This window comes from Falco cherrug, chromosome 14 (assembly GCF_023634085.1).
Source record: "Falco cherrug isolate bFalChe1 chromosome 14, bFalChe1.pri, whole genome shotgun sequence".
NCBI classification, from domain to species: Eukaryota; Metazoa; Chordata; class Aves; order Falconiformes; family Falconidae; genus Falco; species Falco cherrug.
In genome coordinates this window covers 9,878,193-9,905,030 of record NC_073710.1, presented here as the reverse complement: position 1 = coordinate 9,905,030, position 26,838 = coordinate 9,878,193, and the positions used below count along the sequence as shown (strand labels likewise).

At 37.7% G+C, this 26,838-nt stretch overlaps 1 protein-coding gene across 6 annotated transcripts in view; it reads right to left on the bottom strand.

Annotated features, from left to right (window-relative positions):
- Window positions 1-26,838, bottom strand: part of ZNF536 (zinc finger protein 536) — a 353,231-nt gene that overhangs the window by 272,961 nt on the left and 53,432 nt on the right. For 3 of the 6 annotated variants that reach the window (XM_027813254.2, XM_027813259.2, XM_055726962.1), the window contains exons 2-3: window positions 25,024-25,118; window positions 12,343-12,412 (exon numbers count right to left, since the gene is read on the bottom strand). The gene's annotated coding sequence lies outside the window, so the exon portion shown is untranslated. The remainder of the gene's footprint in view (window positions 1-12,342; window positions 12,413-25,023; window positions 25,119-26,838) is intronic. The other 3 variants (XM_027813255.2, XM_027813257.2, XM_055726961.1) reach the window with 3 other exon arrangements.

The window sequence follows — 26,838 nt, the reverse complement described above, 5'->3', positions numbered from 1 at the left end:
GGCTACCATCCAACCCCAGCGTGTACTTTCAAGCTTTGTAAAAAGCTAAATCTTAGGGAGAGGATTTGGTGAAACTTGGGCTGTTAACAGGCTGAACAAGAGCCCTAAAGCCACACTCCCCTGAACTTTAGCTGAGACTTTTTCAAAATTCAGATTTCCAAAATCCAGCCTCAGTCTGCCTGCAACTTTGTTTTGCTGCTCAGTCCTTTCTTTCACTAACGCTCCTCTTCTAAACAACATCATTTCTAGGGCCTGTGCAAGTGGCATGAGCGCATAGTAAGTCCACATACTAAAAAGGCAGGTGTCACTGACACAATAAACTGTAATAGGTTCCTCAAAACTGTTAAAGAATTTTTAATTCATAGATCACTTGCCCAATAGCCTGCAATGGCTCCTCTGGAGCCATTATGATCTATCAGGTCACTGTAGTGCCATACATGCACATTAAGTAGGCATGCAAAAATCATTAAGAAATTGGTGATGACAAAATTACTCTGCAGGCTCAGTAAAGATCATTTTTCTTTTTCACTGAAACATTGTAACATTCACTCACTTAACTGGCAAAAAATTTTACTTGGTGGAACCCTCAGACAAGAAAGTTCACTCTACACACTCAGCTCTACAGCTGCTTCAGGTCAGATTTATCAGTTCAGTTTACACAGAACAGAGTTTTCATCCTCAGATAGTCCAGTGGAAGTCATTAGCGATACCCTTCAAGTATGTTACTACTCAAAAGTAAGTAAATGTGGCGCCCTCTCCTACAGTTTTGTAATTTGTTCTTGTATTTTAGTGAACATTTAAATGAATACTCTACCAAAACAAAATATTTTCTCTGCCAGACAGAATTTTCCAAGTCCAGTTAATTTGAACCCTTAATGATATTTTGAAAGCCGACATAGAACCCCCTGAAAAAATGCAAAAGCTTATCACAGAAAACCTTAATTATGGCACAGACATAGTGTAGAGTTGCTGCAGCATGCTTGGGGAAATTATAGATTTCTTGGTAATTTTTATAAAATCTATAGAAAGAAAAAAAAAAAGCGTGCAACATTCATTCTGCATCAGATAATGAGAAATGTATTTTATCAACCAGTTTTCTGCCACTGTGGGTTGATGATATGCCTGTTTTCTTCGGGCCCATTATCTGAGTACTTGAACCCTGGATAACAATGAGTTCATAGAGAATGAAAGTGCTAGGCTTTAATTGTATGTATTTAGTCACGCAAACAGAAGCAATGGCCTGAGAATGGCTAGTTAGCCAGTGACAGCATTTAGCTTCAGAACTGGCTCAGAAGAGCTATTACAAATTGTACTGATATGTGCTGGGCTAGTGCAGCAAAATTCTCAATTTAACCTTGTTGCTGAAATAAGTTTTGGTGTCTTTTAAATGAAATCCCCACTGCTGCTAATATCCTGCAAATAAACATCATTAAAAAATTGAAGACACTGGAAGAATGTGTGGTTTATGTTAAAATTTTCCCTGTCAATCAATTCTGCATGTCTGCATGAAACTGATGATCGCATCATCATGTTAGTTTGCCTGACTTGCTCAGCACAAAGAAGGTGGGAACATTTTCTCAAGCAGGGATGTCAGCACTTGAAAAATCAATCACCATCTGTGCTCATTTTCTGAAAGGGAGAAAAACAACCCCTGTTTAAGAATACACCAGAACAAATAACTTGTATGTTTGAAAATAAACCACAGGGTCAAAGAAACTTTATAATGAAACAGAAAAGAAACAGTATTGCTGTGTTTTTATCACATTGTGCCTACGTACCTTGTGCATCACAATCTTGATTCTAAAAATAGATATTAATAATACCTACAGACCAACAGCATGTGAAATGCATACAAACAAGTCACTTTAAAGCCTAGAGTTTTATCGCTTACTATAACTGAACCTTGCACAACTTTTTCATTCTGCTCACGATAAATCTCTGTAAAACCACCAAAATGCAGATGACAAAAGAAAGCACTTAAAACAAATACACTGTTCCAGTCTGCTTAACCTCACATCTACAGCTAGACCATACAAATTTTAGCTTTAATTTTCTTTTGGGTTTCACATCACTGTTGCTTGTTTTTTGAGGAGGACTCTTATACAAATAACCTACTGTTCTGATAAAAGTTTTTAAAGTACTAGGAGTTAGACAGGAGTATTACAAATGCTATCTAGTACAATGAATATCAATTAATCAAATTGTAAAACACTACAAGAGCTCACAATACACAAATAGCAGAGAGAAAGATAAATTGATTTTTGCTGCGGTGCTGCTCCTTTTCAGTAGCACAACTGTGTGAAAAATACCAGTTAAAAAGTGTGCTGAGGCAGCAAAACCATTTAATACTCCACAAACAGTTATCTAAGCCAATGTCCAATAACTAGACAGTACTGTAATGTGACCTACATACTAACAAAATCATTTTTATACATGGGAAGAGACCAGACATTTAGCCACTTGATACCAGTTAGATAACTGATATGTCTTTCTGTCAGCCTTTTCTTTCCACCCCCACCCCCAAACAGCATAGCTAAAATTTTGGGGGGGTATTGGGTTGGGGGGGCTGTGATTTTTTTTTATTTAAGCCAAACTGGAACTAGAGATGCTCCCAGATGTCTGTTCTTTGGAGCTGTTGGGTTTACCTTTACACTCTCGCAGCACTTAGCCTGATTTTCGCCTTTCTTCCCAGAACTTTTCTCCTACCTATTAACCTGTTGGTTTCCACTCCCTCTCCTCCAACTTTAACATCTTTAACTTATACCTAAATGTCTATGTCAAACGTCAAACACTGGTGAAATCTTCTCTTGAAAACACATAAACATTTGGGAGGGGTGGAGTAGGTGTAAGAAAAATGGTTTAATGATTTCTTGAGCTGAACAGGTGAAGGAGAAGAGGCATTACTTACCTCAGGGCACTCCAAAACCACCATCTTAGTTTTTACATTGGATGCTGCCCAAACCAGGCTCACTCATGAAAGTAGCTCCCACCCAACCCATCCAGCAGCAGCCCCAGCCCACAGCAGAGAAGACCCTTTCCTTTCCTGGATGCCCAGCTTGGGTTTGCCACATACCCAGGTTCCAGGTCTGCACATCCCCACAGCCTGTGCCGAGCCTGGCTACCTTCCTGAACAGATACGCTAGGTGATCCCAGTTGCTCCCACCCAAGGCCATGAGTACAGGACGCTTGGTGGTACCAAAGGCCACTGGGGATCTTCACTGGGAGTGCATCAGTGCTGAGGACAAGGCTGGAGATGGTGCCAACTGTCACTCTGCTATTACTACTCTTATTTGTCCTAGTCAAAGGGCTGCCCTAAGGTGAGGAAGCAAGAGTAAAGTCCCACTTGGCTGTTTTAGATCCTCTCAACAGAGTACATTTACCACATCATTCCTCTTGCTACTTAGAGGGCTGCATTTGAATAAAGAGGGCTTGCTACACAGTAGAGAGAACTGGGTGAGTATATGGAGGTTTGAACTGCTCAGAAAATTGTGCAACATTTCAATTAAAACTACTTTAATCATAAATTAGGCTGATGTCAACAATCTGGGGCGGGGGGGGGGGGGGGAAGATAATTGTTCTTACAGGGGGAAAACGGTAGTGTTATTTCCAGGGAGACAGATTATATTGCACAGAACGTTTGTGCAAAAAAGTTTGTCTCATACAGTACTAAGCATTAAAAAAAAAAAGAGACACAAACTGTCATTTAAAAGTCAGTACTACCTCAAACCGTCACTAAATTGATATTCTTAGCATTAGTGCCAAGACTGGAAGGTCAGTCCATTGAAATAAAGTATTTGGTTAGTCTGGGAAAGTTTGCATTGACAATGCCTGTCAATGAAGAGGACCTTTGATCCACAAGGCTGAGAAATCCATCAAGTCTTAACACATTTCATTACTATAATAAATAATATTATTATCAATTAAATTTTCAATGTACACATATACAGGATTGTACAAAACCAAAACCCCTTGTCTTAGATCACCTTTCCTTGTACTTTTCTGGAGCTTTTCTCTGCCCCAAGTTTTATACAGGTTAAAGCACTGCCTACTGCTACAGTTGACTTAATATGGGTCTTCATTTACTGAAAGGTATAGTTTGCAGTTAAAAAAAAAAAAAAAAAGCCTCACAACTTGGTGTTGTAAATAAAGCTGCAAGGTTTCACACGGGATTGCTACGTTATTGAAAGCACACTAGAATGGGGTTAGGAAAACGCAAATCAGTGTTACAGGACTGTGACTCCTTCATAAACAGAAGCCAAACTGTGTCAGTTTTCGAGTAAGAGAAAAGACTTGCTAAAAGCTTCAAGATGTTGGGAAGAATGTGCTCTACAATGCCAACTTACTGCAATAAACCTAGCTCAGTAACTAGACTGTAGGCTTCTTTGTGTCTCATATGCTGAATGCAGAAAAAAGAAACAAGACCTCTATGCCTCCTGCTATTGTGGAAAGAGGACTGAAAACTGACAGCTCCTAAAAATAATAAAGCAACAAGGAGAGGCAGACATAGTGATTCTCAAGGAGGACTGAAATGAAAGAGCCATAGCTGCTAAACTCATTATCATAGGTAGATCTGTAAAAAATTAATCTTTCAGCAGAAAATTTGGTTCCAACCCAAAACATGCCAAAACCGACACTGCAATATGGAAACGTTTACCCTGGCAAAGTCAAAACACTACCCTTAAATTCTGTCATTCATGTTTTAACATGCTGTATTACAATATAGCATAGTGATCTAAAAACATCAAATGTAAACTAGGCATTTCAACTCCATCAGAACATTTGCATAGCTTTCCCTGAAAACTTCCGAACATATATGCTAGAAATCATATCAATAAAATTAAAGAATTTCAAGACAAAAGGTATTCTTAACTATTATCTTTTGTGAGTCTGTGGGTAGTGATCTGTCCCCACAAAAGGAAAGAACAATTTTCAGGAATGAAAATAAGCAGCGTAAATGGCTGGATGGTTAAGCTGAAGGCAGGGCATGAGGGGACAGGGGGAGCAGCTCTGAATGAGACTGGTCCAATACCTTCAACATGCAACTGACGTATGCATCAAGTTCCCCTTGTGCTTTAGGGTTTTTTCTTGACTGGAAAACAGCCTCTGACACTCATTCTCAGCACAAGGATCAGTGCCCTGTTACTCCCCATAGGACCTACTATGTGTTAGCCTCATTCGTGTCCTAGTGCTCCCCAAGCAGAATCAGAGAGAGGTTTGCATTGGAAGGGACCTTAAAGACCATCTAGTTCCAGCCCCCCCACCACGGGCAGGGACACCTTCCCACCAGACCAGGTTGCTCAAAGCCCATCCAGCCTGGCCTTGGACACTGCCAGGGATGGGGCATCCACAGCTGCTCTGGGCAGCCTCTTCCAGTGCCTCACCACCCTCACAGTAAAGAATTTCTTCCTCATATCTAATCTAAACCTATCCTCAAACACTAACCCTGTGCTGCTACTTGGACATTTTTTGCTGCATATGACCAGGATTAGGACAACTCTGTTCCTGTTCGGTTAGGGGAGAGGAGCAGGCTCCAACTGTGATAATTGTCAACACCTTGTTGGTCAAAACACCCAAACCCTAATAAGTAAATTGTGATCTCCCTGACCCACTCATGCATCCCTCTCTCCTCTCCACACCCTTCAAGGAAAATTTCAGTTTTTAGTTGAAAACCAGAAAGTTGTTTGAGTTTCATTTTCTGATGTTTTTGTTTGTAGTTTTTTTTATTTAAAAGACAAAAACTGTCTAAGGCAACTTGGGGGATGGGGGTGGGTGGGTGGAGAAGGCTCATTCAACAAATGCATGTCCTGTTAGCAACCAAAAACAGTTAAAAAAATTATTACATTATTAAGTCTTACATTTTTCCATTGGTACTTCCTCTTTTGAAAGTTTCTTCACTATGAATATCAAGTATATAAAAAACAGACCTTACAAACTGTTCACGAAGTTATGCAATGGACATGGGTGAAAAAAAATAAATCTGTTCAGTGAAAAAAATACAAAGGTTAGAATGTGCATTTCATATAAATTTGTTTTTAAGGGATAGTGCATTAGGGTATTTCAATTATTTCAACAAATACCAAAACAATTATTCCCCACTACAAAGAGAGACTTGGTGAAAGTTTTTGTTTTAAGGTCATGTCGAGTACTAATACTTAAGCCAACCCAAGACTGAAAACATTACAACACTTGCAGGAAAATGCATATATATTTTCCCCCAAAGCCACAGTACTGCGGTTTGCCTATTTCCATCATTATTAGTATTAAAAAAATAGTACAAACAAAACAAAACAAAAAAAAAAGAAAATTTCACTCCTACTTTCTTATTTCTTTAGATCTTAACCTGACATTAATGAGCAAATACACACTAGGATGATGATCACACTGTAGGATAAAATGGCTCATATACTGTGTTGATAAGTTAAGATGAAAGAAATCCAGAACAAAGACACAACAGTATTGTGGAGATATGTTTAGATTCCAAAATATTTGTATCAGTCAAAGATAGAAACACCCAAAACAAAAAACAAAAAACCAAAAAAAACCCACAACTGATAAATAGAAACATCCACTTTTTCCACTTGACTGTATAATAAAGATACCGTATATATTAAGGCATTCTCTATTACTATGCCTAGCTACCACCTACAGCACACAGACACGTTATATACATATTTTCCATCTGATCTCTGATGCATTTGTAGCTCCCATCGAATATCAATGCCATCCCTAAGCAAGCATTTGAGGATAGGATTCACATTACAGGAGACAAAAATGATGCTCAAATGGAAACAGTACTGGCATTGAGATCCTGACCCTGATGACTATTTGAGGTCCTTTTGAGTAACACCTCTGATACAATTCTTCCTGAATCCCAGAACAAGATTACAATTTGCACTGGGCAGTCTACCGGACTATACTAGACAAGTTTACAGAAACACTGGCTGCAAAATCCAGAAAGGTTACCTGAAAGGAATTTAATATAGTCCCAATCCCTGTATAACCACCCTAACTACAAATGTGATGCAGATGGCACATTTCTTCATTTATACTCTACTGGGTAGTAGTGCCTTTTTTTTCAGTAGCAACCATGCACCCACAGCCTTTCCTCTCCATTTTTTCCTCCTGCCAGATGAAATGCTTTTGTCTTCCCATGCCAACTGACTTATTTATGTAAGTTATTGTGACACTTTATTCCACCATAACATGGCACTATTCCCTCAAAGTGAGAGCTGTCATTAGAGGTATCATTCTGAAATGTGAATATTAATGCCCCAAAGAGATGACCTATGAGCATCACAGATGGACAAGAAGGGGCTAGATGTACACTGGTAACAGGATTGATAACAATTTATGAGGATGCCAGACACAACGGCACATCATCTTGGTCGACAAGAACTGCTATTCACAAATTGTACTTCCACAAGCACCTTCAGCGCTGTCACCAATCAAGATTCATAATAAGCATTTTAAGACTGGTATGTTTTTTAATGGCATCAGCCTGATGCCAAGAACAAGTCAATAGAAAAACCACTTTCAAGGAATGAAAAGCTGAAGTAAATACAAAAGGTGCACTGGATGAATGCTGCAGCAGTCAACTACTTGCACTTGAGAGAGAAGAAGAGGTTATAATCTGAAGGAGAATTTTCCAGCAATGAAGTATGATGTACTATATTTAAGGAGTGAATGCAGAACTTGACCAGACAGTTCATAATAAATGCTATATGATCAGGGTTGTTTGGGGGTTCTTTGTTTTGTTTTGTTTTTTGTTTTTGTTTTGTTTTGTTTTTAATGTAATTTTGTGTTTAAAGACATTCTGGTTGCAGGTAGAAACTTCAACTGTTTAAAAGTGCTACCTAACAGTTGCATTAGAAGTCAAGCACTGTATATAAAGGTGCGCTCAGGGAAAAATAAAAGCACCCCTCACTTGGGATACTTTTTATCTCAATGACTGGAAAAAATACTTCACCTAAGAGAGTAAATAAAGGTGAAATGTATCAATCCCACTGATTCTCCTTCTCCGGTTAACCAGTTTGCCAAAACCAACTACCTAATGATATTTTGTGATTTTACAGCTACCTGTGTTGATGCCCAGCAAAGGACACAAGCAGTAATTCTTGGTCATGTGTTTAAAAAACCCTGACTTGAGAACAATTTAAAGAGTTGCTTCTTAGAGTTTCTTCCACTAATGATAGGTACGCACAGTAACTGCATTGAAACAGTCAAGCTAGGTCTCAATTAGGAAAAATTAGCACAAGCAGAATGCTACATTAACACAGCTTTATTCCTTTCACTACATAAGCTAAACCAGGTACTTCTGCCTAATTTATTCCATGCCTGACAAACTTTCTGCAACACTAAGCCAAGCACTTTTTTGCTGAAAAGGATAGAAGCTGAAATTAATTTTGAAAAAAAAAAAAAAAAAAAAAAAAAAGAGAGCTCACAGTCTTCCTACTTTTTTATTAATGCCAATTTTATCATTCAATTCACTTGTTCACACAGCACAATTCACATCTTTATTCACTTATCTTGTACTGCTTATGTGTGTTTTCAGAAGATGCACATCTCTGCTGTCCTACCCTAAAGCCAGGCCTGGCTCCAGCGTTGTGGTCGACACTCACAGGCCTAAGCACAACCTTCTGAACCAGGTTCTGAACATTCCAGCTTCTTCCTTTTAACTTGAACTGCATATGTAATTTTAGGTGGGTGAATTGTGTCCTGAAAACAGGAGTCTTTCTATTCGTTGGGTTTTAAGAGCCATATAATTCTTGCCCTGCCTCTAATTGCTTTATGTTAAATATTCACTAGAAATACATGGGAAAATAGCACATCCTTCATAGTAACTATTCTTTTTGTTCTGGAGACAAAATTATTATTTACTCAATTAAAATTATTATTGATCTTTTGCCAAATGAGAAAATGTGACTTGGTCACAGTGGCTCCATCCTTCTCCCCATAAATCTCCTATAGCACAACACTTCTGACTCTGCCTCTCACCTCTCCAGACTTTCACCTACTTGGACAGTCAAGCTCTCTGGGAAAAGGACTGGATATGAAGGGTTCAATACAAGTGTTGGCTGGAGCTGCAAGGTAAACCATCAAATGGTAAAGCAGAATTATAAAACTTCTCTCAGAACAATCTTCTCCTACTCCTCTCCAACAAAGACAATTTGAGAGGAAGGAAGAAGATGAACAATGGAAGTTTTCAAGAACAACCCAGCCAGGATAGACAATAAACCTGCAAGCTACCCTGAGGAAATAAGGTGTAAAGTTCAGTCAGTCCTATGTATTTCTGAAAATCATAAAATATCAAGTATCCTTCTTGAAGAAAATTCTCTCTCTAGTCTCCTACCACATTGCTATGTAACTATACAATAAATATTATCCAGCTCACATGCTTCTGTTTACTTAGCATACATTATATTTGATGCTGTCAGGCAGAGTAAGTTTCACTTCTGTCATCCTAAAATACTAATAGTTGTCAATCAAAATAGAAAATGCATAATAAAAATGTTTTAGAAACGTATAACCCTATATCTTCTACATCCTCAGCTTGGAGCTAAGCATTGCTAAAAATGAGATTAATTATATGTTTGTACAGTGCCCAGTAAAATCAGACAGACCTCTAAGCAACATCCTCCTAGAAACCAGCAGACTAGATACATAAGCATGTAGAGAAAGCATGTATATATTATGCAATATATGCAACAGTAACTTCATAGTTTCATCTTCATTTGTCCCAGTCCTCTGATCTACAAGAGACTTTTGGGGAAAAAACCACCTCACAATCTGCCCAGTGACACCGTGTTAGGCAGAGGATGGGAGAGAAGGGCCCAGTCAATACCAAAGTAATTTATGGCGGCTTTCTGCAAATATTTAGAAGCATGGAAGCACCAAGGAGATACAAACAGGACAGGTCCCTGAAGTTATGACCCACATAAACAGGGTAAACTGATCAATTTAAGATAAAGTGTCAGAAAAATATCCTTTGAATTATAACTGTGAAACTTTAGTAGGAACTTCACTGCTTGGGACATTTAAACCTGCTCTGGACAAAGTATTAGAAAATACCCTGTAGGGAACAATCCTGTAATGTCAAGAAGATGGACTAGATGTGTAAGAGGTCTTTTGCTGCTCCAATTTTTATTATTCTAATCCATCACCCTTACTGAGGTGGTGAAGTTTTATGTAGACCTTTAAAATTATGACCATTACAAAATTATATCTGTGTCTGTATAATATACACACACATATGGATGTAAGGTCTGCTTTTTAAAAACTCAGAGTGCAAAACCAAATTTTGCACCTAATTTGCCCATGCTACAGCTGTAACTATGCATTAATCTGGCAAGTGCAGACAGAAAGTTCTAATTATGGTTATGTGAATGCACAATTTACATGCATAAGTGTAACAAGTGAACTTGCAACTTAGGCATGCAGTAACTGAAGTATTTTTACTATTGACAACACAGTAGTATTGGACTGTGACATGCTTATGCCACAAAACCAGGATCAGTCTGTGAGCTTTGCCCCAAAACAGAAAACTGAAAATCCTGCGAGGCAGACACCAAGTTGACCAACAAGCTGACATCAAAGCTTACAGAGACACTAAGGAGAAATTTCACAAGGAGCTCTGAACAAGATGCTTTCATCAGGGATTCCCAAGGAAAAAGTGAAAGATTTTATCTGGCTCCCTTCTGCCCAAATCACTATGGTCTTTCTCATTTTTCTTTGCCCCCCTGTTTTGCAGAGAAGGCAGAACTCCCTATCGCTCTTTCTAAAACCTGAAGTCCACCAAGGAGTTTGTACTGACAATGAGTAGAAGTCACTCGGAGCAATGGCTGCAGAAAGCACCTCTGTTCCCCAGGCACAGGGTGGCAGAACTCTTTATGGATATACAAGGTCTGTTAAAGGAGGAGGATAAAGGCTTCACTTTCTTCATGCATGTTACTGTTGTTATTTGTTGTTCCAGAAGGGAAATCCTCTTATCGACTAAGGCACTAGGCAATCACCCCCATATGAGTGCCAATAAAGAGATCCATTGTCTACATATTTCAGTAGGAAAGAAAAACAAAGAAAGGGTATGGAGAAGGGGAAAGGTGTTTTCCTTTTAATCTTTTAGACTGTAAGAGCCATAACTGGGTTTTCTATATAGTTTAACCCTAGTTTGTCACAGTATTAGAGTGAGAAACAGCAGCCTGCACTGATATTTACACACAAATCTTAATGACTTCAATTGCTGCTAAGGATGCAGAATGGTGGCAGGATATGGCCTTTCACCATTAAGGCCCTAAAGTCTTCATAATTACTGAGTATACAGAATATTTATTATAGAGACTATGCCAGGCCTCTTTTGTGAGCTGCCCTGGGCCTGTTCTCTGAGCCACATCAAGCAAGAAGTTTAAATGAAACTGCTCCCAAGTTTCTGAAATGGTTTAATAAAACATATACTGACTGTAATATTCAGTTTATAGTAGAAAACTATTGCCCCTTGGTTTGAAAAATGACCTCTAGTTGGCAATTTTACTCTCAGCTTCATAGATTATAGTCCGCTGTTGGTCATTTTCTCAATCCACAGGGCAATACTTTTCCATAACAAGCTCAAACTGCAATCAGTATTTGTAGGCTGTTACGCAAGTTGAGGATAATATGTCTCAACACATTCTATTATATGACTAAACAAAAGAAATAACAACCTGGTGACACAGACATATGGAGAAAAGCAGTGCTATTCTTCTAATGCTGAGATAGCAAAAAAACATTATTTCTTTGTATTGTGCTAATTTATATTAAATTTAATGTCTCCAATACAAAATAATCTCTAATTTGATTTTTTTTCATTAATAGTGTTTTGGTTTACGTTGGCTTATGTCTATTCCTATTTTAACGTAAAATGACAAATACTAAATTCTATTAGTATCAGATTTTAGAAATGACAGGTAGTGGCAGATAGCCTAACAGTAGAATTACATTAAAATGTATTCACATAGTTATCTTCAAGATCATTTGGTCTTGGGCACACAAAACACACGTTCATAAAACTTACAGGTTTGTTATTAAGAAATTCTGATACAATTTAGGAGGCAAGCTGCAAGTAATTGTTTCAGCACCCAGCTGTAGTACCTAAATACAAGATGAAATACAACATTTGGAAAAAAAGTTCCCGTATTAGATAATCAAATAGATACACTGTGTTGAGAAGACGACGTAGCCCAGGAAGCAAGGAAGATCTGGAGGCTGTTCCAAGATACGCCTCACACAGCTCTGCCAGCGACAGATGTTAAGAAAATCTCCCCACCTTCCCAAACCGCAGTTACGCTGACCTGCAGGGCTAGTACAACTTACCTAGCCACCAGACTGTGGTGGAGTTTAACTCTTTAATCAATGGATGATGAAAGCTCTTGTAGATCCTTTACTGTAAATGCAAAATATTTATAATTACAAGACTAATACTCATCCTCATCTGTAAATAAAACGCTGTGGTTAAAACTTGGTGCGCACATACTGAGAGCCAAAAGGGACCAGCTTCCTAAGCTGAGGCTAGAGGAGTCAAGCAGAAGTGGACATTTTGCCATCCTTCCTCTAGAAATTATGAGTTTCCTGTCCTTTAACAAAATACACCATATTTGCTGGGGATCTATGAGGGGTCAGAAGGGAGAATCTTGACTGAAAGCTGTAAGACCCATAAGAGGAAAAGGTTCATTGTAGGCAGCTGTAGGGCTTCAGAAACTATATGCATCTATAATACTGCATTGTGAGATGTTAAAGGGGCAGATTTTTTTTTCTTCATTCATTTTCCACTACTGTTCCTATATTATAGCTCAGTCACTGATCAGCCTGCATTTCTAGCTGGAATTTCAGTGGTCTGGATTCATTTAAACACATAGGAACTGCATCAATAAGTTGTTTTAAAACATTTAAGCTACAGAAAGTATTTGAATGTGATTATGGAAAGATGATGGCTCTTTATCTTAGAACTCTTCAAGGAACTTAGATGTCTAACTCATTAATAGTGTTTAGTATATTAGATTTTACATTTTTATGATTTTAGAAGAAAGGTTTTCTAATACAGGAGAAAAAAAAAAGCAGCTTCCCCCCCCCATTTTTCATTTTAGAGTAATAAAAGTGGCACATATGTGCCATAGCGTAATGGATTAATTAAGGAATATGATGTTTATCCTAGGTCCTGAGCTGTACATCTTCATAACTCACTCATAAAAATTAATGTATTATACCATGCTCCAGAATGATATATCTGTTTTTACCATACCTGTTGAAAATAAATTGTTCTAAATTGGATTATCCTGATATCCAGTGAGAAATGTAAAAATTACATTGTTATTTTAAGAATTTACATTGCTGTGTATAAAAAAAACATAATCTTTTCACTGTGCTTTTGAACTGTCATGTTACTCCTACTGTTATGAAATCATAATTGCTGCTGCCACACCTAAAATCAAATGCAATGCATATTGTATTTCTTCATATGCTGTGTATTTCGTACCTTAATCACAAAACCATATACAGTATATTTCAGGACTATTCTTTCATTACTGACTGCTTCTGTATGTAAGTAATACACAACAATGCATGCAAGGACTCATAAAATACTCATTTCTAAAATCAACAGATGAAAAATCCCTAAATAATAATGTACAGATGTTTCATATTTACATGAGCTGTTGGCATTTAATACTGCCAATCATACATGCAATAAAATCAGTGCATTTCAAGGTACTCAGCACTTACAATAGATTATTTTTATTTTCTTTTAAATCAAAAGATCATTTTAGGATGATGGGAAAAAATGACTGTTCAATAAATATACAATGATATATTTCTGTTATCTTGAATTTCCTACGAGTGGTCAACTACACTATATTGTTCTATACCAATTCCTATTCCTTCTACCTCAAGAAAGTTGATTCTGCTGTCCTTAAGCTGCAATGCCTCACTAAAAGTAAATTATCTGCACGTTATCTGCACAGTAATCCTCTTCTTGAATACAAGACAGAACATCATAGTTTCTAATCCTACACAGATAGAGTAATTCACTTCCACTGTACATTTTACTGTAAAGACAGAGTAATACAATATGTTTGATAAATCATGTATGTGCCTGTGTACAAAGAAAAAGGTTTATCTCCTTTCCTACAAGATGCATCTGTATTAAAACACACACACACACACGCTCCCCATGCTGGCAATCCAACAATCTTTAGAAGTTCTATAATAAAGACATCTAAGTTTAAAAAATGAAGCAGCTCACAGGTCAAACAAGTTCCTGATGACAAGTGCTTAACCAGAAATATCATTCCACTGATTGTAAGTTTTCATCCATACATCAAACTCTAGCGTCTATTGATTAAATAAAACTGATATTATTTTTTTTTATTTCAAAGCAAAAGAGAATTAAATCATCCCCACTGTTTTCCCTGTGTTTGGAACTATCACATTGTACACACTGGCCATGTGTCCTGCTTATAATTACAACATCCTTAAGGAGAGCTTTTTCTACAATACCGATCACAGGTTTCTTGCCTCTTCCTCTAAAGCTCCACAATATTCTGACCCAAGATGGCAAAGGATATGATCCAAGATCTACTTAAAGTTGATAAATTCATTTGCTTCAGGAAATTTTGGGTCCGGACAACTTTAAGCATACATAAATACAAGAATTTACTGCAGTTATCCTGGCACATCTTTCCTTTCTCATACCCCTTTTTCACTGTGTAATTAGCTGCATCGTGCCTGAATTTTGTTTGCAATCCTCTATAAAGTAATCCAGGCCAGGCAGCCCCTGCAAAGCCTTACCAAGTCAAGGTCTGCTGGCTTAGAGAACAGAGGGTCTCTTTCAGCAAAAATCATCAAAACTCTGTGTATCTGTATATTTCTGACCCCCATCAACTGGGCTCTGAAGATACCTTCAAATCTAATGTAGCATGAACATATAATATATTGCTAATGATATCTTTGAAGAGCACCAACAGGTGGATACAAAAAAATCCTGAGGTTTAGTTTTGCCTTTTTTTTTTTTTTTTTCCCTTGTGCAGAAGTATCCAAGTCAATTTGATAGCTTCCTTGGGTACTCTGTCTCCAAGTCAGCCTTCAGCTTGGTTCCAGTCTACCTGCACAGTACTGCTCTGCACTGTGCAAACATGCTCTAACACTCAAAATGTACCATAAAAAGGCCAGAAAACCCTGTATCCGGGATGAAGTTTCCATTCTGGACGGTAATCACTGCTAGGCTAAAATGGTAGCATCCAAGTTCACTTACGTGTTTCACCCCACACTGACAGATGAAAGGACACATGCTAAACTCAATTCTGTTATTGTATGTGCACATCATTTAGTAAATTGTATAAAGTATTCTGATTTTTTTTTTACAGGCAAGGAATTTCTAATGTACTTTGAATCTAAATTAGCATCACAGACTAGGGTAAATGTGTAATTAGTAATAAATTAATTAACAAAAAAGGAATTTATTACCTGTTAGTTATTTCAGTGTGATGGAGTTACAGAAACTCAGAATGATGAGTAAATACAGACATCTGTATCAGTTAAGACGGCTGCAGCTTGGGCACGTCCCTCAGCCCTTTAGCCTTTTTCCACTGGAAATCAGTAGTTCAGCACCAACAGAGCAAAGATGAGAACTTTGCTCCTGCTAAGCAGCACTAATTTCTGCCCATAGTGACATTCATAAGAGGATCAATCAAGTCACAGGGGTAAGAAAACTGTTTGCTTATGATGTGACTGTCACCAGTGAAGATGAGTTTGTAACACCCTCCAAGCATCAAGACGACACACAAAAGAAACATTAAAAAAAATAAACCCAACAGATACTCTTGCAAAATACATCAATGCAGTTTTCCAAACTGAAAAAGCAGAAGTCAGAAGATCAAGAACTCACAGTTAGGATTTTCCTATTAGTTAAAGAACATAAGGATTCTCCTGAAGTCTTTGATTGATATATGATCTTTTCTTTCTTTTCAGGCAGAACAGCTGTCCAGTGAACTAGAAGAAATAGCCCTGAAGACAGCTTTGTGTCTGATATGACTTTGAGAGGGAAAATTATCCCAGTGATAGATGCATTACATGGAACGTCTAAGAAAAAAAAAAAAAAAAAAAAATGTCATCCGTGAAAGAATTTTTCTTTCTATTTGAGCAAGCGATCCCTATTGTGCTTGAGGTGGGGCGGATGTTGCAGGGTCTGATACCAAAGAGAAAAGGTATGTCCCTCAAAACCAGAATGAACCTAGCCAAGAAGAGGCAGTAGGTATTTTTAAGAGAAGGGCAACTGGGCACACAGGGAGAGAAACAGAAAATTTTCTGAAGATTGTCAGGACATGGTGACCTGGGATATATTGTAACTTCCTTCGTTCTTCTTAGTAAGGAAATTCTTTCAGAAAGGTGAAACACTCACACTCTGCTGGCTGGTTAAGATACACAATCTTTGCCACAATAACACAGAAATAACTGACTAGTACAAGAAAAAAAAAAAAAATAAATCAGTGACAACAAACGCAAACCTTCTCAGCAGAAGTACTTGGTACAAATCTATATAGATTTATTCAATCTAATGAAATTATGTGAACTACATAAATGCAAGACTATGGCCACTGTGATAAGTGATGTCCAGATTAGAGGAAAGATGGCATGAAACAGAACCTACTCTAGAGCTGTGTTTTGCCAGCACTGTAAGGGGCTTAAAGAATGAACAGCCAGAATGCTCAGGTCAAGTTTGCATCTCTCATTCTAAAACCTGTCCCTGTGGCACTTCAGTGTATGGATGAGCACTATGGCTGCTGTCATTCACAGCCAGCAAAACGAAGAGTGATTACAATTGTACTTTCCTTGAAGTAACCAGATCCAGTCCAACACCGACAGTGGCAAGCAGTGCATCAATGGTTTGTTCACCCACCTTCCAAAGCCTTGTTGAATTTGCCACATACATGATGTCCTCCATTAATTTGGTCAACACTAAACAAGGGCTGCTACATATCTAATACAGGATAGGGTAGGTCTTGGCTTAGCAACAGTCTAGCAGAAGAGTGTGATAACCTTCCACCCATGCTATCCTGGTGGCCCTTGAATCCTTAACCTAGATCTCCATCACCCTGCCCAAAACTCTTCATCATTCAATACAATGGATCTTTTCTCACTAACACTCTTCCATCTTCCACTCTCCTCCCAACCAAGCACCCTTCTTCCTGCTCCAAAGCCTTCCTAAGTCCCTGTGGGTATCCTTATTCCAGAAGCTAATTAAAATGAAATAAGATCTTTACGTTTCTCAATGCTAGACTGTTACACATTCTCATAGATGTTTACACAGAAATTTGTCTCTCTTCCCTTGCACAACTTGAACACCTTTCCTCCCCCTATCCCAAACCACCTCCTTTGTCCCTACTTCTGGAGTCCTCTTCCTCCCCCTACATAAGCTGTCGTTAACCCTGTGGATCAGAGTGGTGTTCCCACCAGCTGTTGACATCTGCCTGCTCTTCTGCTACCTCACCTGCCCCCCCCCCCCCGAACCCCACCCCCACATTACCAAGTGCCAGCCCCTGCTCTCACGCAGATTTTAAACCAGAGTTTTCAGAAATCCTGCTCCATGGGATTCCAACAACAGAAGAACAGAAGATAAGAACATAAAAGCATCCTCAATGTGGTGTCCCATCAGGAAGCCAACTAAATCTGACAGACTCTGTCCTCTCTGACCCATAAGCAGGAAAGGACTGAGCATTTAGAGAAGAACAGCAGTTCAGAAAACACCTTTATATATCTGTAATCAGCCAGCAACACCTAACAAACAAGAAGCATTCACCTAGGTATTTGCTTTTGGGGCAATCAAATCACATTTTTAAAAAATAAATGGTAATATCTACACATACACGTTACACACATTTATATTTCTGGTTTTCCCCTCCTTCTCCCCCACTTTTAGTTTGCAGTGACAGTCAGCAATTATTTTACAGAGAAAGACTCTGTAACAAGCTTACAAGATGCCTTTAGTAATAAGATAATTATTTGTAACTCTATAAAGAATTATAATTTTTAATTTAAAAAGAAATCAAATAAAAACAGCTTTCATCTTTCCTACCATGTGAAGAAAACATTCTCTGCCTACAACTCAAATTATCATTCTCTCTTTTGTGCAAAATGAATTGACCCAGAAAACTAAAAGGGTAAGAACCCATATTTGCTGGGCTTATTCAGCAGCCAAAAGTTCATGAAAAACACTGTTGTGTATCACATAGCAACCACTTGATGCCTATTGTTAAAATACAGTAGTTATTCAAAAAGTAAAATCTTGCATTCTCAAATAAGAAGCCAGGCTGCAATGTGTGTTTACTGTTTTTGAGAAACAGTCATCTTGCCATTTTCTCTTTTTCCATGGTCTTGGCATATTTGGTCAGCTATGCAATGTGCAGTTACCCACAGGAAAGAAAAGGAGCACAAGAATTTTCCTCCAGTGATTTGCTCACAGGACAATGTCCATTCAAAGTAACACTTGAGATCACTACTAAAAGACTCACGATGTGCTCTCTTTCTGTGCAGCCACGCTTTCAGTAACAATGTAATATTCCAGAGGAAGAGTATGAAGGAGGAAAGGAGAGAAGCTTACCACTTTTTCATTGAGCATTACAGTTGCACACTTCCACTTGTTCTCAAAGCAAGCACCTCTTAGGAAGTCTAAAGACACATGTACGGATGTCCTCATTGCTGCTGTACTTTTGCACTCCTTCCCAGCACTGTTACCTGTCGCTGCAGCAGTGCAGAAGTGTGGAACTTCATGGACATCTCCCACTCCACCTTTCCTCCAAATCTTTTGTTGTAATGTACGGTAAAAAATAAGATGCAATAAAAGTAAAATTTACAGAGCAGGAAAGAATGTCAGCTGTAGAGTCAGAAAAAAATATTAACAATTTATTTTAAATGGAGCATGTGTTACTCTCAAATATTTGAAAAGCAGTGGCAGATCACTTCAGGTATTCTGGTCTCCCCAGATTTCCATGAAATCTGAAAGACAGCCCCCAGTTTCAGTCACAACTGCACCAGACTGTCTATTTAAATTACCAAAGCAAGACCAAAAGGGTTCTTCTGAAACAAGAGGAGATGAACGGGATGAAGGGAAGAATAAGATATAAACTCCCTCATAGGTGCTATTACACAAATAGTACAACTTTAAAACTTCAAGATAATGGCATTTTTAATACCAGAAGGGATGGCAGACTTGCTTTGTGTAACTTTGACGTATTTCAAGGCTGCGTACAAACAGGTGTGCAACATTTTTGCTAGCTGTAAGGTGATTGTTGAGATTATCTGCTTATCTAAGAGTGTTTAAACTCCTTTTGAGTAGTTAAAATAAGATAGTGGCATAAAGTAGATTAAAAGTGGGGAAAAAAATGTCTAAACAGACGTTTTTTCCCAAAAACCTTACTTTAAGCCAGCTGTATCCAGGTATGTGTGCTGTTTTCATAGCACCTGAAAAGAAAGTTGAGTGGTAGACAGCAAACCCCACATGAATGCTTGGAGCTGCTAAAGAAAAAGTGTGAGAATGAATTACATACCTGGAAGCAAAGAGGTGAGTTTCATGATTTTAAAGAGAGAGAGATCTGGCTGTTTCCAAAACAAGATGAAAGCATGGATGGGTTGAAGTTACAGCTTGCTTGCTGCAAGTGTTCCTGCTTGTCTTAATGCAAGTTCTTTATTGGAGGTCAGCAGAGAACGAAGAAAATCAGTTTCTTAACTGGCTTACAAACGTGTATATACAATTAAATATTCAAATCAGTCCAAAGGTAGATTAGTGTGTACTTATAGACAGGGATTGTCTATAGCAAGGAAATACTTGGTTTGGTCATTGGTCAGTGATGTGGCCATGACAGGATGTGGTAACTATATATGACTGTTGAATAGCTGTAGTTACAACAGTACACCCATGTGTAATTTATCACCAAGATAGTAGCATGCTTGATGAAACAAAGACTAAGCTATTACATCCAGTGCACAACTAAAAATCAAGAACCATTTCCCCTAAAACAGTAAAACATGTATGTTGAAGAATACCGCAAAACTTTCCTAGCACAATTCAAATTCTCCTCTGAAAATGTACGCTTCTCTCAGAAACAGATTCCCAGAACAGGGACTGGTAATTTATGATCCACCAAAATACTCTGTTGAACTAAAAAGTAATACCTACACTGCGCCTATGCAAATCACTAAGAATAAGTGACTCTAAGGACCAAGTAAGAACAAAGCCCAAAACTCCTATCAAGCATTATTTGAGGTTTGAAAAAGTCACGACAAAGTGTAATTTTTTTTAAATAGGGATAAATTAGGATTTCTGTAACAATTGACTCATTTTTCCTGCTTTTACCTAAGGATCTCAAAGAGCACTCCAAGTGTTAATTAAATTACAAAGCATTTTTGAGACAGGTAAATGGTATTATGCCCACTGGGGAACAGAGAGAACATTTATGTTTCATTACTAAAGTCACACAGTAATTCAGTGGCTAGTAATATAACTCAAGAATTACCAGTCACCACTTCTACTCATTGACCTGATGGCCTCACAAGAGGTAAAATTAGCCTTAAAAGCCAAAAATACTTTCCCCTTGTATTTTTTATCTTCCAAGAATCAGGCCAAGATTTTTTAATATTTTATTTTCCTTCCTTTGCTTACTGGGGGGCCTTTCTTTCAGTCACACAAAAGAAGCCACTTCCTCGCCTACCCACGTGTGTTAAGGATCACAGTACAGCAATACAGACAGGAACCCAAACAAGGGCAGTGGACAGTAATGGTGCTGTTTAACAGCTTGCGCAGCTGCAGCAAGATCCTCTTCTCCCTCTTCCAATCAGCCATACTACCAGAGATGACACATAAGAGCCTCTATCCCATCAGAATGGAGATGGAAAGATGTGCAGATGAATTAATCCTTTGCTGGCCAATTCACCAACTTCCAATCCTACTTTACCGAAGAAACAGGCATAAAACTACACTAAGGAACCTAGTCCCTTGTACACTTCATAGGATAATCTCCCAATGAAAGGGACAACATAAGAGCAGCTAGCAAGGCCCTGAAAATGCTTCAGACCATGGAACAGTCTATTCTGGTAGTTCTGTCCTACTACATCTATTTTGAGTTGCATGTAAAGAGATGAGGGAGAAAAATTTCACTGACCATTCTTTTCTTAGCGAAAAAAAGGAAGCCACCATTTTTCATTCCAGCTTGGTCCTGACTAGTACAAGGGCAGGATCCACAAGTAATAAAGCAATAACATACAATGCAATCTGCACAATAAACAGTCCAGTGACTTACAGTGCAACCTAAGGGTATCTCTAATTCAAGACTGGTACAGCTCTGTTAGAGCTTTAACAAATTATATCTCCGTTAGAAAACTGATTTTGGAGACTTCTTTATAAAAGGTTTTTCTGTTTCATAAATAATTATTTATTACTAAAAACAGGGAAGCATCTTTATGAACTTTCTTTAAACCTTTTGAATACAATGCTAAAGCAAGATTTCAGGCTTTATTCCCCTCCCCTCCTCCTCCCCCATTTCTTGTTATGTCATGAAGAATCGTCTATGTGGAAGAGATGAAAATGTCTTTGATTTAAATGACCAAGGCTTAAGATTGTCTTTACCGTGGCAGAAAATAAAGCTGCTGCATATATTTCCAGTAGTAGTATTATTGTTATATGGTATGACAATCATAATCTTTTTTCTTTTCCTAAAAATATGTCTAAAGAACCACACAGTTTATACACTTCATTCAAAATATTTTTCTTCGTTTACATTGATTGCATATTTCAAATCATGTTACAGCTGTATCGCTTAGCCTAAATCAAATAAAGAATCCACATAAATGCATACACACACTTCCCTTGTTTTTAGACATTGCCAGTATTGACAAGATTAAAATATTTTTCTCATTCATTATTTATTGTGATATGATGAAACAGTGAGAGTATGTATTTAACAGAACATCACAAAGTAGAGTTAAAATGTGGACATGCTGTTTCATTTCGATTTTACTGCAACAGTGTTAAGTATGTGACTCCCTGACTGCAATAATGACATCTTTGGGTGATGAAGATTTAAGATGCTTTGCAAAGATGCAGTGTTATCCAAACTCTTCAGCCATGCTGATTAGGAGCATTATTAAATAGATGAACCCAAGACTGGAAAGAGTGCTGTGACTAAAGCCTCTCCTGTTGCAGAGGACTGGGGGAATCAGTGCTCAGTGGAAGGGCGGCAGCACACTCCCACACTGCATCAGGTACATAACTGGAATGACTGGAAGGCAGTCATACATGTAAAACAGAGCACCAACATTTTTTTGTTACCAAAAATATGTCCTCTGGATAGTTTCTCTGCTTCTCAGGTGATCTGACACTACCTGACAACTGGAAATTGGGGTCAAGCAATGCTGTATCCAGTTGAACCTCGAACAGAGGTAGATAAGAGGGTAGGTAGGTATGAATTTGGTTTTTGAATACATGTACCTTGGATTGAAAATCAAACACAGCACAGCATAATCCAAGTTTCCAGCTCACAGTTGGGCACTATTCTGCACGCTTCCACAGGCAAAACAGCAAGGAAATGCCAAAGAAAGAGCACCACAGCAAAGTGTAACCAGAACTGGTACTGCTGGGCAGAGGAGCACAGAGCTTGCCTTCTGTAGTATGTGGCAGTCTCTGGGTTACAATGCAGAAAAAGACAGACACGTTTTAGCCCAAATGCTTATTCTTGCATACTACAGTCTAAATATACCCCGTATGATAAATAAAGCAGAATAATCAGAAGGTACTGAATGCTTAAAAAGCACCCTTAACAAAACAAAACAATGTAATGCATATCTCTCTTTACGTGTCAAACAATTTTCCTAACAAATCATAATAATGCAGAATGATATAAAATTCACCCATCAAGCTCAAATGCATGCACAAAGATTACCATGGCAAAGAATTGTGAATTTCATTAAATATGTTAAAGGCAAAAAAAAAAAATTCTGCTTTGAAAAATAGTAATCCTGTCTTTCAACAAAAATATTATAGGAAGCTATGAATTTGGTAGATCTGAATAGGATGTTGGTACATGTTTTACTAAGGTAATATAATGGCACACTATTATTAGATCACATTAATCATTACTGTGCCAAAGGCACTGACAGCACCACTGAAAAGGATTGAAAGGGCTGGTAATGGATATAAATTACCCATTGTGTGATAAAAGGATTTTTACTAAGAAGGTAAGAATAAAACAGCAAATTTCTAATATAACTGTTGTGTAAAAACCAAAATAAAAGTAATCCAGTCAGTAATATCCACAAAATCAGAAAGTAAGCACTTTTGAAACAAGATAAAGTCACAATAAAAACTGTATACAATGTAAAATTAATTTCGTGGTGCATAATATTACTATCAATTTAAATAGTTTACATTATGACCTCTAAGGGGTATGGTCAAGAGAAAGGTAAGCTTTGTTAATTAGAATCAAGCATGAGCTTCTGCATGTGTATTTTAAGTTTGTAGGCTTGGAATTTTTTCTTTGTTTTTTGTTGGTTGGTGTGGTTTTTTCAACCTATGACACCCCCCTGAAATTCAAGACATGTTGGGTTGTCTCTGTTTTCTGCATTAATATCACAACAAACAGCACATCTCTCAGATGGTTTTATTTGGATTCCAAATGCTATTACAAAACGAACCACGTCTTTGCTGAGCTATTTAACCATTTGATTGAAACCATTTGTATTACTAATTGTCCAGTTCTGTGCTCCTCCTTTACTCTGGAAGTATTTCCTGATATTAGTAGGAATCAGCGAACTGGTCAGACTACGTCCTTATTTACAGCAGTAAAAATCCACATATCTTTTCCGAAGTTGATGGAATTATTCTAGAATCAAGTCAATGTAATTCTTTTCAAGTCAATTGTCTAGAATGAAATCCAGTAGCTCACATTCAATTAGTAAGTTTTTTTAAATTGTGAGCCATATTCTTAAATTATATAAATTCGTAAGTACAGACATCAATCCTGAAAACACTTATGTCTATGTTTAACTTTACTCACGTGAGTAATTCCATTAGCATCAGTAATTCAATACCTGCTTATGCATTTGCAGTACTAAAGCTTTAATATGCCTGAATATCCTCTCACTTACATCAGCTATAAATCAGCGCAATTCCTCTGAATCACACAGTTTCTACTGATTCACAAGATATAAAAACGAGTGGACAATCCAGTATAACAATTACAATAAAGAAATAACATAAGAATTTGATTTGGGAGCAGAAGCCATCAGAAATTTTGATTTAAGAATCAATTAATGCATGTAGAATGTAGAATTAATTATTAGTTATTTCCTAGGAAGCTATACTTTTATTTCAAACTGAGGGCCAAATAACCCAATTCTGATTTCACACTGATTTCCACACCAGTCAGATTTCTTAGACTTTACAGTAGCTTTTCTTCTACTGCACTGGAATAGCTCAGAGGGAAATCACATATACAATGTAGTACACCCCTCCACCCACTGATTTTCATGGGTGTTCTTCTCATGCTAATATGCGACAGAATATGGTCGTTAATAATATGCATGAGATGTTCTATTGAACTTATGGGGAAAAAAACACCAAAAAGTGATAAAATGAACTTAATCATGAGTGTCACGGATTTTTTACAATCAGCAGTATGTTTATAAAGTAATAAATGATGATTCATCTCTAACACAATTATTACATATCAACTGCGTAAGATGAATGCTCATGATTTTACCAAGCAGATTCTTTTCTTGAAAAATCTATTTGTAGCTCACTACACCCTGAAAGAACCACAATAAACAGTTTTGCTAAAGACAAACACAGTATTTTTGAAGATGTAGAAAAAAGCATGTGAGAGCAGGTTTTTTAAATCTAACTTGGGTACCTCATTTTTATGTGTTTTTTGAATATGGAAAAACAAGCCTAAAATCTCAGATCCGTAAGCAGAAGAAAAATGTTATGAGAACAATGTAAGTAAGTATTCTTACCAGTTACTCTTAAACCAACGAATCTGTTCCCTGGCTGACGAAATTCTTAAAAGACACAGGATAGGTACTGAAGGTCGCAACTGTAAAAATAAAACCTGTGAGAAATTTAATATGTCAAAACTCAGTGTTTGAATCAGACATTTACGTTAAAATATTACAATGCCACCTCAAGCAGACAATCCACAGAGCAGCAGAGATTGTTGAGAATTAGAATATTAATGGGATTAACACCTTTTATTTTTTAAGCCTTCATAACGTACAAGTTTGGTGGTCATTTCATTTTGAGAACTGAAAAGTTCTTTCAATTCTGGATTGTTTTGAGAGGAAAAACCTCTCCTCAAGATAATGCTGAGGAACAGAATGAAATGCCTCTGATCCTTTCCCCTAGACAGTGCAGCAAAAGAGGACAAAACAGGATAAAACAAAAGTTGCATAGCATACTCCAGAAACCCAGTTATTCTCTTTGACATTGATATTCTAATCTTTCAAACTGAGTAAAAAGAGAACAACTACTAATTGTATTTTTACTTTTTTTTAATTCCATTTTATAACAGAAATAAGTCCTTTGTAGATGATCTCATCTAATAAACCCTACTTAAAAGAGATAAGAGCCAGCAGTAAAAAACAAGCCAGAATACTTCCAAGATATTTGTCAGTAGTGAATTTAGGACCATTACATTAGTAAGCAAAATAGAAACAAAAACAAAGGGCATTCTTAGAGCAAAGTAAAGTTCACTCAACTGAAGCTATAATCTGAAGAATTTATGACTGAGAATTCTAACTATGTTTATTCCCGTGCATGTCTAACAAATGAAATTGAAGGTCACTTCCAAATAATACCCTTTTACATCCACATCAACCAAACTATTTCATACAGCAGGCTCTGGCTCTGAAACCCCCGTTCAAGCACCACAGCCTTATGGCTTCACCTTGCCAACACTGATTTCCCAGAGAAGCACTGACTTCTCCACAGAGCCCCAGTGGTGGGCTGTGGTAGTCAGCGTGTACAGAATTGCATCCTTCATTTCTGTGGGAAATAATTAAGAGCTTGGTCACTTTACGGCATTTGGTTTAAAATGATCAGCACAGACAGGACCACGCTGCTGGACAATGCCACTTGTTGACTTGAAGGACAAACAACTTTGAGGACTTCTGTTGATGATGAAAACAATATGAAAGACTTCTGCAAATTAGGACTTCACTACTAAGCAGTGCAGCCCTCCACTAGTGCAACAGTTATAAAACACTTTTCAGGTATCCTCCAAGATCTCTCCAGACTCCACCTTGTCCCAATAACATCCAATGCAAAATGCTGCTGCAGAATGCCCCACTTTGTCCATGCCACCACTTCTTCTCACTCCTTTGGTTTCTCTACCACACCAAGCACAGGCTACTTACTTTCATTTTGACAGTCTACCATTCCCCCTCCTTCCCCCCTCACTTGCAATTGAACCAGTCTTTATCACACACTTTGAAATGTTTTCCAAGTGATAATTCTGCTATACAACTTCTGACATAGGAGTATTACCCCAGTAAAAGCTTCAAACCCCTCCTTTGTAACTCGCATTTCCACTGCTAACTGCCAACAGTTCAGCAGCAGACATCTGGTTTGCCATCACCACTGTTTCTCACACGTAGGAACACATTCTTTTTTGCTCTGTCCTCAAGCCTAGCTTTCTCCTACATGCCAACTGTCTCTGCTTTTATACTTGAATTATAAGCCCCGAAAGGCAAAGCCCATCTTCTCGTTACATATTTTACAGTATTGAGCTTAATGGGTGGTGAGCACGTACAAGCCATTACTCCGATCTGGTA